The sequence below is a fragment of the Solanum stenotomum genome, chromosome 7 (assembly GCF_019186545.1).
Source record: "Solanum stenotomum isolate F172 chromosome 7, ASM1918654v1, whole genome shotgun sequence".
Taxonomy (NCBI): Eukaryota; Viridiplantae; Streptophyta; class Magnoliopsida; order Solanales; family Solanaceae; genus Solanum; species Solanum stenotomum.
The window spans coordinates 31,661,365-31,673,184 of NC_064288.1; positions in this window are offsets into that span (position 1 = coordinate 31,661,365).

Here is an 11,820-nt window from a genome sequence, read left to right on the forward strand (position 1 = left end):
TTGGTGTTGCATGCTTGACGGATAGGTTTCTAAGGTGCTTGAAGATGAAGACTTGGTGAGTCCTCATAGTTTCGAGGATAATACCCATTATTTTCCTTTTATATCCTTTAGGTTTGTTAAAACTTTTTATGGGCTAAGTCCCAATGTTGTATTCAAAGTATTAGATGGTTTGAGACATAGTGTACAAAGTCTAGAATGTCTTCTGCTTGATTTTTAATAAAATATCTTCGAATGTAAAGATAAGTTTTTAAATTCCGTATTATTTCTCGTCTATGCAATGAATGAGCTAAGAGGCATGTATTGGAGACCTTCGGGGTCTAGTACGCCGTGTTAAGATTAGGGGGTGCTCTCGGGTCTTGACAGTGAGATGTGCATTATGGTTTCTTGTGAGGTTCTATGAAGTGTAGGTGGTAGTATGGGATGCCATCTATTCATTGCACTAGTAGTCTTTGATCGGGTCATAGTGAGTTGTCTAAGTATTAATGACTAAATGTATGAAAGTCCTCTAAATGCATGAATATGTCCTAAATGAAGTATTTGAAGAATGTTGACTCTTAAATGCTTAACAGTATGCATGTTATACTTGGGTTATATTATGAGTTGGTTTCCCTTGTAATGTCTTATGAAAAGTTATGTCTCTTATGTATGGATATTGTGTAAAGGGGAAAAGGGAGGAATGATAAGTTCACATTTGGTGACCTTAATGTGGTGCCTTGGTGTGGATGGTGGTATGGGACGCTATCCATGCATCGCACAAGGTATAGCATGACGGTTACTTAAGGTGATGGTCTAAGGTTAAGGGAACAGGTTTTATGATGATATTGTCTACATGTGGTACTATGACTTGCATGATGATTATACATGCATTATATGTCTCTTATGCTATTGTTCATGATATTTTTAAAAAGTGGTATAATGCATGGTTTCCCACCAAATGTCCCTTTAAATCATATTTTTGCATGGTCATTATACTTAGTACTTAATTGTGCTAACCCCATTCTTCCCCTCTGCTTACTAAAGTATAGGGTTTGGAGATGTTGGTGTTCTATGCTTGAGGAGTAGGTTTCTAAGGTGCTTGAAGATGAAGACTTGGTGAGTCCTCATAATTTCGAGGACAAACCCATTGTATTCCTTATTGTCTTTTAGTTTTGTTATAGATTTCGGTATGGGCTAAGTCAGAATGTTGTATCCAAAAGTATTAGATGGTTTGAGACATGGTATAGAAAGTCTTCCGCTTACTTTTTAATGAAAATGTCTTCATTTGTAAATGAAATTAAGTTTTTAATTCTTCTGTATCTCTCCTTATAGTGAATGTTATTAATGTTATGAGGCTTGCATATGACCCGTTCGGGGTCGAGTACACCGTGCTACGACTAGGGGGTGCTCTCGGGTTGTGAGAAACATAGTATCAGAGCACAATATTTTTAAATGGTCTTAGGTTGTCTCAAACCATATCTAGTAGAGTCTTGTACATAATGTGAAGTGCGCCACATTATGAATAGAAGGCTATTGGATTTTAAGAATGTTTCACTTCTTCATTCCTCAAGTCGTACCATGGAATTTAACTCTATAATGTCTTTCCCTTTTTCCTTATGTAATGGTCTTTAGAGTATGACCACTTGGAAGGTATATGTTACAAGGGTTGAGGGAGAGAAAGGGGTTGGTTGTGATGCCAACTATGGCGATGTGACTTGATAGATATGAGATGGATGATTGTGAGGTAGACTTTAGTATGAATGAGTTACTTATTGGTTGTGTGTGTTGTTGGTAGCATCCGACTTAGTCAAGATGAGTTTTGATGTATATTGAAAGAGTTGATGAAATGTGGTGTTTTAGTAATGTCTTAGTGCGATGAGTATAAAGGTTTAAAGATGTTTTGCTCTGACCTTAGAAGTGGAAGAACGGAAGTCTAGAACAGTTGGTATAGGCTTTCTCCCAAGTGGGGGATAATGTACTTGGAGGGTAAGGTCTTTGAGTGTCCTTTATATTCTTGAGGTAGGGTTGCTTGATGTTCTCACCTTATGAGGAGTAGTAAGTTGAGGAGTTTAGACCGGTGTGGTAGACTCATATGAGACCTTGTGGTAAGGTTGTTGAGGGTTTCGATACACTTATCCTTTTTTATACCTTTTCAAGCCTAAGACAAAAAGTTCCTTGTAGCTTGTTTTATATTTTGGAGTCTTATATGAAAAAGAGTTTCAATGGTCTCCTTATGTTGTGCATCTTTTGATGAAGTTTATGTTCATTTTAGAAAAATGAGTTTTCACGGATTTTTGTTCCTCATGTTAATATGCATCTATAATGAGTTGCGTAAATGCTTCATGAGTTGAATTGTTTTACATGCTTGAATGTGTTCTTGAAAGAGTTGCATAATTGCCTAATGATGTTACGATGAGCATGATGTGAGTTGGAGAAGGAAGTTTGTCTAATGAAATGAGAAATGAGATGTTTTGTGCATAATGGGTTCGTAGAAATAGTTCCTACTTTCTTGATTATGCATTGAGCTTTTTGATGTGGAGTTGATGTTTCTACCTATGTTTACTCATTTATATTGATGTTGCATGCATGATTGTGGGCTACAAGTCTTGAGTGGTTACCCTTTAATATGTAAAAGTTTCATTCGAGGATGAATGTTCCTAAGTGGGGGATAATGTAACGACTCGGAAAATGAAAACTAGAGCCTAAACGTGGGGGTTAACATCTAGAGTTAAGGGCAAAGGCTAAGGGTTTTGGATGTAGGCCATGGTTTGGGAACCTAGGCTACCTAAACCTTAGCCTAGCTACTGCCTCCCTAGGCCACGAGGGTCTTCATGAACCGTCGTGGTCACCACAAGCCGTTGTGGCTAGGCAGTAAGCCCTAAAAAGGTGCCAAGCCAAGGCTCCTATTTAAGAGCCACTTCACGACTCGTGGTCATGACCACGGGCCGTGGGAAGGTTCGTGGGGTTGCCATAGCTTGGTGGGAGAAGTTGCAAGTTGAGGGAGCCACTGCCCCAAGACCAAGGGCACCACCATGAACCGTAGTGCCCTAGACGGTCCGTCAAAGTTGGCGTGAAGCTCACTTAGCCACAAGTGAGGCAAGGCAACCTTGCCTAGATGCTGCCTCAATGTTCACGAGCATCACCACGACTCGTGGTGTTGACCACGGATCGTGGGAGCTTCCATGAAGATGCCTTAGCATCTTGGTCTTAGCAAGGCAAAGGAGGGACCACGGGAGCCACTACGGGCCGTGGTCCCCCTTCACGAGCCGTGAAGTTCGACGTGGTCACTGACGGGGGCTGCCCAAATTTAAGGGTTTTAAGTAATTTCCCTTTTATTAATTATTAAGTGGGGTTGATTTTAAATGGCTTATATCATTAGTATATATAGTTAAGTCCTAAACCAAGTGATTCACTCATTATTTCCCCAATTCAAAACAAGAGTTCTTCCTTCCGAAAATTCTCTCTTTAGAAGTTCCCAAAGAAGAAGAAAAAGAAGAAGTGGGAGCTAGGGTTTGGATTCTTGACGTTTTCTTCGTCAAATTTCTTGAAGAATCTTAGAAAAAGTATGGTGATCCTTCTTCTAGAGTTAGCTTTCACCCTAGAGCCAATTTCAAAGAATTTTTCAAGGTTTTCAATGTTCATGAAAAACCTAGGGTTTTACTCAATCATATGGGTTCTTTCTCCAAATGATTACAAATGGTTTATAATGGCATCTATTGACTGTATTGATGTTCAATTGATGATTTATGATGAGAATACTCTATGAACCCATGATTTCTCACAATTCCTAAATTTTGCCTTTATGAAGTGGGTTTGTTGATTATGAAAGCTTATGAATGGAAACTGTTTAAATTGCTTTTGGTTATTGAATTGTATCATTATCTATGCCTATTTATGGGAATTGTTAATTAATTAAGGATCTGTGAATATGGCCTCGAGATGGTAAGTTGTAACCTAATTTCATGTTAAGGTAGAATTGTACTTGAATTGTTGATCCACTTGAAAGGTGGAGGTGTTTACTTACTATGTACATTGTGATCATGGCCTTGAAGGCATAATGCGAGGAATTGAAGTATTATCATGATATTGTAAATATGAATGTGGTGTGAAGGATATGCATGTGAATTCAATGAAGTTAAGGTGATCATGTCTTGAAGGTATTTGTTATGTTACTGAAAGGCTAATTCTCAATTTGACACTCTTGTATGAGATGATTGAATGTGAAGGATTTCCTTCAAGTATAGTTGATTGTTTAATCTTGAGTTACTAGGCCTAGGCACCCTCTCTTGTGTAATGAATGTATGTTGGCTTCATTGAATATGAATCAATAGGCTATGACATTCATTTCATATATGAATGATAAATGTGTCTTGACTTTATGAATATGAATCAATAGGCTTATAGCATTCATTTCATAAATGAGCTAATGAAATGATGAACCTTAGGATCGGTAGGCTTAGGGTACCCTTCCATATGTGAGGTTATTGAACCTTGAGATCGGTAGGCTTATGGCACCCTATCCATGAAGGTTAATGATAAACCTTGAAGTGGTAGTCTTATGGCACCCTTTCAAGAGGAGTTAATGATCTTTCCAAGAATGAACCTTGAATCGGTAGGCTCATGGCACCCTTTCATGTGTTAATGAATGTACCTTGGGACTGTAGGCAAAGGGCGCCCTCTTATGTGTAATGTTGATAAAGTAATGAAGTACTCTATGGGAATGTAGGCTAAGCACCGAGCGGCTATGGTTTCATGGAAACTATCCCAATGTTAGGCTAGAGTTCTAATGAACATCTTCCTATCCCATAACTATGTGCCCACATAAGATATTAGCAAGTGGATTCAATCCAAGCTAATGTTATTGTTCTACCTTACGAAAGTAGAACATCTTTTTATGGTGTGGGGCTATATGACGCCGGATTCCATGACAAGCTCTCATGGTCTATGTCGGTCAAACACTTATTTCCATCACGTGAGATGTGCATTATGGTTTCTTGAGAGGTTTTATAAAGTGTAGGTGGTAGTATGGGACACCATCTATACAATGCACTAGTAGGCTTTGATAGGGTCATAGTGAGTTCTCTAAGTCTTAATGACTAAATGTATGAAAGTCCTCTAAATTCTTGATTTTGTACTAAAGGAAGTAATTGAAGAATGTTGACTCTTACATGCTTAATGTGTTATGCATGCTATACATGGGTTATATATGAGATATTTTCCCTTGTAATGTCTTATGAAATGTTATGTCTCTTATGTATGGATATTGTGTAAAGGCGAAAAGGTAGGAATGGTAAGTTCACTTTTGGTGACTTTAATGTGGTTCCTTGGTGTGGATGGTTGTATCGAACGCTATCCATGCATTGCACAAGGTATAGCATGAGGGTTACTTAAGGTGAAGGTAATGGGTTTCTTGATGATATTATCTATATGTTGTATTATGACTTGCATGAAGATTATACTTGTATTGTCTATCTCTTATGCTATTGTTCATGATATTTTTAAAAAGTGGCATAATGCATGGTTTCCAACCAAATGTCCCTTTTAAAGCATGTTTTTGCATGGTCATCATACTTAGTACTTAATTGTGCTAACCCCATTCTTCACTTTTTCTTACTAAAGTGTAGGGTTTGGACATGTTGGTGTTCTATTCTTGTGGAGTAGGTTTCTAAGGTACTTGAAGATGAAGACTTGGTGAGTCCTCATAGTTTCGAGGACAAACCCATTGTGTTCCTTTTTGTCTTTTAGTTTTGTTAAATCTTTTGGTGTGGGCTAAGTCCCAATGTTGGATCCAAAAGTATTAGACGGTTTGAGACATGGTATAGAAAGTCTTCTGCTTGTTTTTTAATGAAATATCTTCATTTGTAAATGAAAGTTTTTAATTCTTCTCTATTTCTCCCTATATCGAATGTTATGAATGCTATGAGGCTTGTATAAGACCCCTTTGGGGTTGAGTATGCCGTTTTATGACTAAGGGGTCCTCTCGGGTCTTGAAAAATTTCTTCTCTTTTGAACCCAAGTCCAAAGGGGGGCCTACCAAGTGATACCTTGGCCAACCCGAGGAATGATCCGTCAAAGTGTATCCATGTCATTGCACGATGTTAACTAAGGCACTTTTTGGGAGGCAACCCAAGTCTTTGATATTTTAAATACTTTTGTTGAATAATAGTTGTTGATTTTACAGGTTGAAAAGTGAAAATTGATGGAAATGGGTAATTAAGCGAGCCAAAAGTGCAGTCGCCAACTCGCTGAAAAGGTCGGTGAGCCCCGACATGGACCGCTGTTGGAACCACCCAACTTGATGGGAACTCAATAAAACTCAGCCAACCAAAAGCCCAATCGGTGACTCGCCGAATAGGTCGGTGATCTCGACTTAGTCTGCCATTTGAATCCCCAATTTTTTGGTAGTTTTGTAAAACTTAGCGAGCCAAAATAATACTTGGCGCATCAATGAGTTGTTCGGGGGGCGTGACTTATCCGCCAAATGGAGTGTGAACTAAAAGGTTTTAAAGGTCAAATAGTTTGAAATTTCAAAATTGTTTCACTTTCTCATCTTTTCAACTCCTGTTTCCTCTCACCTGACCTTAGTTCTTAAATATTTTCACATTTTTACCCTCGTACCATTTGGAATCTTTGCTCGGGATGGAATTCAGATTTTACTTTGCCTCATAACTTTACAAATCTCATTTCATAATCAAAGGTTGGTTTTTCCAAACCCCAAACTCTATATGTGGTTGAACTAGAATGCAAGTGGTAAGTTGTTGTCGAATATTGTTTGGTAATCATAGTATGAGTGTTTGTTTGCCTAATTTTCATTGAAATCGTAATTAATAGGCCTTTAATCATGATTCTCGTGTTGTTGTTTTTTTAAGTCAAGTCGATAATGTTGGGTTGTGTTGAATATGTGGTGGATCTAGCAGGGTCAAGTATGAGTAACCGCGGATTGTTCTAACTGTCGTATTTTGCCTAATGATCTAGCGGTTGAGATCATTCTTAAGGGAAAAAGACATCAAAGGGTTAATTTTGGCCAAATCGGGGGAAGTCTAAGTACCATGAGCGCATGGTTAGTATGGGTCTTTCTTTAATTTCGTAGTGTAGGTGTTTAATTTTGATTTCGGGGTATGCAGGCTTTATTTTGAAGTAAGTGGTGAAAACTAGCAAGTTGGGCCATTTAGCGAGCTGAGTCGAACTTGCCAAGTTGTTCGCTGGTTCGCCAAACACATCCTAGATCACCCTTAATTTTCTTAAATATTGAGTTTTTGTTCTGTAACTTTCAGTGATATGCCTGAGCTACCCGATTTCACTCGGCGACTCGCCGAAAGTACCTCTTGATCTCCCTTTTACGCCTCTTATTCCTTAAAATCCACTCTAACTTTCGGCGAGCTACCCTTAGTTTGCCGAATGGTTTCGGAGATCTTCTTAATGGCCCTAGATTTCACCGACCAACTCTGAATTTTTGAAATTTTTATGCTGGAACTTTTGATAAGCCTGATCTGGGTCTCCAAAATGATTCGGCAACTCGCCGACCAGTTCGGTGAGTCTTTCTGCAACTTATTTTTTGCAATTTTTCTTCAACCTTTTGTAACGTTTTTCTAAGTTGTTTGAAGAAATAGCTAGACCCAAAGTGTCCGAAAGAGACATGCTGCCCCATAAGCTGTCACGTCGAGTGGTTATAGATGAGGATGCAATTTCATCCATAGTAAAAGGCAGTTAAAGTCCCTATTAAGAGAGGAAAAGGAAAAGTCAAGGGCAAGGCGCCCGTGGCTGAGACACAGGAGGCTAGCTCGGATAGTGAGAGAGTCTACGAGACTCACCTCATTTCATCAGGCGTTGAGGAGGACTCATAGGATTCTCAGGCTTCCATCTCTGAGCATGAGGGCGACCAAATACTATAGGCCGGGAGAGCATAGCTTCGCTCCAAGAGGATCAATGATCCTTCTAGGATCCCGGTGCCACTGACTCCTCCTCCAGCTGTAGCTCCAACACATATAGTGGTCCCAGTGCCGCCAGTACAATGTCCTCTTTCTCGATCTCTCAACAAACTAAAGACTGAAGGACTGGACCAAATTAGACGAGAAGAGATTGTCCACAGATGGTGTGGTAGACAGACATCTAGCTGGGTGGGACACTCTCAGGTTCCACAGATTTGAGGTCTTCACCAAGCCCTCTGGCCTATACATTCCTACTTGGGTCCGGGAGTTCTACTCTGCTTATAGGGTCTTGGTGCTTTAAGAGAAGTAGAAGTCTAGTGCCTTCAAGCAGGTGGATTATGTGGTGGTCCGAGGCAAGAAGGTAATATGAAACAGTGATGAGATAAATGTTGTGTTTGAGCGAGCTTATGATTTTATGTATGACTACCAGATCATGATCATGAAAAAGATGCTAGATGACTTAAAAGATTGGTTGGGCCCCTTTTGTCCGATAGCACACCGAGATGGATTGAGGCTGGAGCATCAATAGAGAAAAAGGATCTTAATATGGTAGCTAGATATTGGTTTGGATTTATCAGCGGCACGATCATCCGATCCCACAACGACTCTATCATTCACAACTCGTAGGCGGCTTTCCTTGGATACATTATTGCTAGAAAGAGCCTCAAATTGGGTTTGATTATTGAGAAAGAGATGGCCATAAGGGCCAAGCAGCGCCAGACATCTCTCTCATTCCCGATATTGAACATCAAGTTATGTCGACGGGCTAGAGTTCCACGAAATGAGAAGAGGGATGTTGAGATTACACACACATCTTCTACCGACTTCTAATGTATACAAGTTGTGTACATGCGGGAAGAGGCTGATAAGAGGAGAGCAGCCCAGGTGGACACATCACCAGGAGTTGACATTGATATGATACGTGCAGAGGAAGACATGCCTACTTCGGCCAGTAGGCCTCCAGTTACTGCTAGCTCCATTCCTGTGATACTCCTAACATTTCTATTGCACCTCGTCCACCTTGATCTGTTGTTGTTGGTACTTCTACTTCCTGACCTCGGATCACGTGTGCAATCCTATTCAAAATAGGCCATTTAGCCTAATCTGCTGATGTGCATGCCTCACAGTTAGAGGACTCCATTCCTGGGATGATCTAGAGGGCCATTGTTACCACTTTGACACCCTTTAGAGTTGAGATTGATGGCCACAAGTTGGCCCTAGATGCCTTGATGGTAAGAGTATATGTGTGTGAGAAGAGCCAGGGAGCCACTGATGAGGAGACGGTCTTACAGGTCGATATTACCGAGTTGATGAGGGATGTGGACCAGCTGTAGTCCAGTGATATGTCCCTGATCTTTGGCACAATGGACATCCCTGATGGTCTGAGCACTGATGTTCCATATTATTTTGATGTGCCTCTGGCTACCACCAGAGATGTGGTTAGAGCTGATGATGTTGCTGCAGTGTCTGAGGATGAGATTGATGAAGAGCTTATTGGTGTTCATGAGTAGGTTGTCTATAAGGACATGGATGACCTGAAGGGTGCTATTTTCGAGATTGCAAGCCAGACATCATTTCAAGATACTTCAATGGTGGGCTCCAATGGAGCCAAGGATGCCGATACACCGGGAATTGATGCCTAGAAAGAGGAAGCTTTGGATATGCAAACTTCACCCAGGTCTAGCCTAGCAGGATGGTTCTCTTTGCCTCTTCTCAGTTACTTTTCAGACTATTTTTATTTTTAGTTGCATATGAGGACAACTGCAATTTTTTGTTGGTGGGGTTAGGTATTTCCATACCTATCTCTTGTTGTTGTTTATTGGTTTTATTTTGAATATTTTGTTTTGTGAATAATTGAGCTTATTGGTATGTGTGTATATATATATATATATATATATATATATATATATATATATCTTGTATGTTGATATATTGTGGCCCATTGTTTTAATTTGAAATGGTTTTAAACCAAGTTTTAAAATTTGGCACCTCTTCTGTGCGATTGTGGATGTTCTTGTGCAAACTTGAGTGTCGGTTGTGGTCAATATTGATGACCTGAATAGTGCACTTAATTGAAGGAATGGAATGTATAGCTACAATCAGGAAAACTAAGTTAAATAGAAAATATGTGAACTTTTAGCATCTCGGTGTGACTAGCAGGTTGTCAAATAAGTCTTTTGTGATGAGCATTGCACGCTAGCTAGAAAGTGTGGAGTCTTGTTTGATAATTGTACCAATGCCTTGTGTGGTGAGGTTTACTTGAATAATGTGCTTGATGACAACTACAATTTGCCCCGATGGTCCGATTGATTGAGTGAAGCAAGTAATTGAAATGATCTTAGTTGAAATTTTTGGAGAGTGAGCCAATTTGACATATACCTCTTTGTGGCCAACCTTGTGAGATATGTGAACCTTCATTGGTACCTTTTGAGCCTATCTTTTTCTTGGAGGAAACGGGAACAACTATGACCTCTTTATCCCATCACCTATAAGCTTCATGAAGTATTGATATATTTGAATAACCAACTTAGGCCAAAAGCTTACGTTGGGGTGTGGTGAAAAAGAAGGAAAGTCAAGAAGTGTAAAGACTCCCCCTTAAATGGATTGTTTTGAAAAAGATAGAAACCCCTCCATATTAAAAAAAGAAAGAAAGAAGAGAATGAGAAGAAAGAAAACAAAACGACCAAAAAAGAGAAAAAGTTGTGAAATAAAGTGTGTAAAAAGGATGAAGAATAATTGGGTATTCGATGATGCATGTTGAGTTGAATAATGGGGTGGAGTTTGAACATATTTGAATACGAAAGAGAATGAGAAAGAGTGATTTTAAGGCCATACTTCATGAAGGTAGAAGCCACTAAGCCTAAATGGCCATACCTTTAAACTCAGCCACCTTACAAGCATTAAAAAGACCTTTGTGATCTTTAGTTAGCTGAAACAAATTTTGATTAAAAAATTAGGACAAGCCTATGGGTAGAGTCATGCATGTGTTCATCTTTGTAAGTGTGAGAGCTTTATTTGATTTCGGGACTTTCAATTTTTGAGAAATTTTATGTGATTATGGAATCATCTTTGTTGTGAGGGAATTTGAGTACCTATGTTGAAGTTGCACTTGCATTTGAAGCAAGTATTGTGATCTTGAGTACACTTCATAATGGTGAGTCACAATTTGAATATTTGAGTACACAATTGAGCATTCTATGTGTAGTTTGAACCTTGTTGCGTGCATTTATGTTGAGTCTTCTGCATCACTATTTGTAGACATCCTTGTTAAACTAATTGATCTTGAGTTTTACTTGAGGACAAGCAAAGGGTTAAGTTGGGGGTGTTGATGAGCTTGAGATTTCGACTCATTTAGGGTTTTGTTTTGATCGTAAAAGTGTCCTCAAATGCCTATTTTATGATCTAAACATATGTTAAAGTGTTTATTTGCAGCATTACATGCTAAGGAGCAAGGAAAGGACAGTACCAGAGAAGAAGGAACTAACAAGCTGAAGAAGGGAAGAAAAGTGATCCTGGTGATCGCCATGATCACTCGATAAGTCACCAAGTGGCTCATTTGCTCGCTTAAAATTCCAACATGTCAGCCTTGGTGCATAACCAACTTGGCGACTTGAATGGGCAGTCGGCGGATCGCCGAACAACTCCGCGATGGCAACTTTGATCTCCTAGAGTCACAGAACCCTGAAGACAAATGGCCAATGCAAAATGGTGAAAGAATGGAGCAAATGGCTAATCACCAACCTATTCAGGAAGTCCCGACCTATTCCGCCGAATTGCCTTTTCGGCAAAATTTTTGGGTAACTATAAATTGGAAATTTAAATGAAATTTGAGGATCCCTACAAGTTGCTAGAGAGTTTTGATCCCCATGATTTAGTGTTAGAGTTTTCTCTTAATTTTTCAGTTCTTATTGGAGAC